Consider the following 2,571-nt stretch of genomic DNA (forward strand, 5'->3'; position numbering starts at 1 on the left):
CCCAGCGACCGCCATTCCGGTGGGCCCCCTGCCCAGCGACCGCCATTCCTGTGGTTCCCACAGCTACAGCCATTCGGTTTTTCTGACAGAACAGTGGTGGTTTAGGGCCCTTGGCCCTTCGGCAACAGCCGTTTTTTGATCCTACAGAGACAAAGGTCAGAGACTGTGGGAGTTTCTCCCCACTGTCACAGTACTGTCTGGGGGTTTTGGTGAGAGGAGGAGGGTAGCAATTGAGAAGGCAGCAGCCATGTCTGATCGTGAGGTAGCTGTTGGCGGGCAAGCGCAGACCTGTGATACCAGGAGCGAGAGCAGAGAGGTACACTCGAATGGGCGGGAATCCCGCTCTGCCTCCAGAAGTGGAAGTGTGCAGAGTTCTGGCAGAATTACAATTTCTAGCCAAACAAGTTCTCCTTCCAGGGAAGATTCTAAACATTCTGAAGCAAAGTCACGGTCCAGATCCCAATCCAGATCCAGATCCCAAATTAGCTCTCCAAGGTCTTACACCAGATCCCGGCCCCGTTCCCGCTCCCGCTCCCGTTTCCGCTGTTGCTCCCGCTGTGGCTATCGCTCCGTCCGCTCCCGCACTCGCCGACGGTCCCGGAGCCGGTCTTGCAGTCGAAACCGTGGTTCTGGTGGTTATCGAAAATACTATGACTACAGTCATTGTCCTCTGGACCCCAGCAGGCAACATCTGAGGATTCGGTACAACGCTGATCCCAACTGTTGCCTCGGTATATTTGGTTTGAGCATGTACACCACAGAAAGGGATCTAAAATATGTATTCTCCAAATATGGCCCCGTTTCTGATGTCTCCATTATTTATGATCAGCGCGCCAGGCGCTCCAGGGGGTTTGCTTTTGTGTATTTTGAAAATGTGGATGATGCCAAGGAAGCTAAAGAGAATGCTGACGGGATGGAGCTTGATGGGCGGAGGATTAGAGTGGATTTTTCTTTAACAAGAAGACCCCACCCTCCCACACCTGGAATCTACAGGGGAAGACCTACTTCTGGCAGACGTAGGGATTACTATGATCGAGGATCTGATCGTGGATATAGTGACTGGGTCCATTACAATAGATTCTATAGAGAAGAAGATGGAGTTGCAGCAACCGGAAGCAGAAGAGAATGGAGAAATGGCCAAGATAGGCACCCGATTTACCGAAGGCAATCACCATCTCCATATGACAGCCGAGGGAGAAACCGATCCCCTTCTAGATCTCGACCCTATTCTCCTCGTTACTTTTGAAGCCTGAAGGTGGAGAATTTGATGAAGAATTTCAGAAAGTTACCCTAGAATTGTAATGTGGGTTTTGTTTCTTTCTTCTTATCTGCTTTTCCAGAGTGAACTATGTCTACTGAGTGAAGACTACTTTTGCTCAAGTTGAAATGTTGTTTTCATTCTTCATTTGTGTACTTTGGTGTTTTATTCAAAGTTAAATGTTTTCAGAGAAATGTGTTTAAAGACTAAATTTTGACTGCTTAAAAGTTTCTTCTGGATAAAAACTTCATTTAAAAAGTTTCCTCCTGAATCCAGGGTAAAGTGAAAATTTTGCATTTATGTAAGATGCCTAAAATGTGATAAACCAGCAATACACATTGTTTGCTTTCTGCTTTTCTCTTTACCACATCAATGCTTAGAAAAGTTGAATTTATCAGGTTAAGTTGTTAATGGAAAATAAGTTAAATTTACTTGTTCCTGCCCTTTACAGAGTATTATATATACTTAATTATCTACAACTGAATTATACTGTGTAACTCTGTATTACTGGTATTAGATCTAAAGGTATTTTTATGCAGCAGTTTTCTAATTCTTGTCTGAATACTGAGCTTGTCAAATCCTTAATATAATCTACAATAGCAAGTGGGAGGGAGGAGTAGAGTTTCATAATGTATGCATAAAGATTTTGTTTTCTTACCACATGACTGATATATAAGTGGTGATATTGAGCTTTCACTTATCAGTGAATAACTATACAGTCCACTGAAAATGTAATCTTAATTTTCTGGCTTTAGATTACAGTTATAAAACTGGTCACTTCTTACTAGCTGTGTGACTCTGGGCAAGTCACTTAAACCCAACTGCCTTAAAAAAAAACAAAAAACCAGTCACTTCATGGTAAAGGATTGGGGAGGGGGGCAAAGAATACTTCAAGTATTCTTTTAAGTGAACCAAAAATGTTGCCTGTTAATTCTTAAAAACTCTTTTAGGTCCTTTTGCTTATCAAAGGAAGCCTGATTCAACTTTTTTTTTTTGAAAATTGTTTAAATAAGCTGTTAAAATTTTAAAAAGAAAAAGGAAAAGAAAAAAAGAGAGAAGAGGGCCCAGGATAGAGCCTTGGGGGACATGGGACACCTATTATGGGTGTGGCATGGATCTAGATCCAGCAAATTTTAGGACTACAAGGTGGGACAGATAAGATCAGACTTGAACTTTGGGTTTTTATCTCTTCTTAACTGTGTTCATTGATGGGGGTTGGGGAAAGGTTGGGGGGTAGGGTAGAGAAAGGTACATAGCAGTTATCTGCTACCAAAGAAATTATTTTAGCTCTTGGGCGCAGAGGTGTTCCAAAA

General features: G+C 42.7%; 1 pseudogene; it reads left to right on the forward strand.

The window, feature by feature from the left end:
- The window catches only part of LOC114024775, a 2,476-nt pseudogene extending 1,230 nt beyond the window's left edge, over positions 1–1,246 (forward strand).
- Positions 1,247–2,571: the final 1,325 nt, after the last annotated feature.

The sequence above is a fragment of the Vombatus ursinus genome, unplaced genomic scaffold, assembly GCF_900497805.2.
Source record: "Vombatus ursinus unplaced genomic scaffold, bare-nosed wombat genome assembly UNPS02004573.1, whole genome shotgun sequence".
Taxonomy (NCBI): domain Eukaryota; kingdom Metazoa; phylum Chordata; class Mammalia; order Diprotodontia; family Vombatidae; genus Vombatus; species Vombatus ursinus.